The following is a 282-nucleotide window of genomic DNA, read 5'->3' as shown; positions in this document are numbered from 1 at the left end:
AAAAAGTTGTAAATCCGTAGTAATACATTGCGTTGTAAAATACTTGTTAAACCTTTACCTACCAAACTCGAAAATCTTCTATATATATGTCATTTCTCAATGCTAAAAACACACCAACAAATCTAAGAAAAAAGAAAAACTGAAAAACACAACTAAAAAAAATGGCTGATGGATGCAATATCTACGAGATACGAAGTTGGACGATTAGTGAATTTCCTGCTTATGGGATATTGTCTGGGTGGACAACTTATGGAAGATTATCTTGTCCAATTTGTCGTGGAT

Source organism: Brassica oleracea, chromosome C7 (assembly GCF_000695525.1).
Source record: "Brassica oleracea var. oleracea cultivar TO1000 chromosome C7, BOL, whole genome shotgun sequence".
NCBI lineage: Eukaryota > Viridiplantae > Streptophyta > Magnoliopsida > Brassicales > Brassicaceae > Brassica > Brassica oleracea.
Note: the sequence above shows the minus strand (reverse complement) of the source record.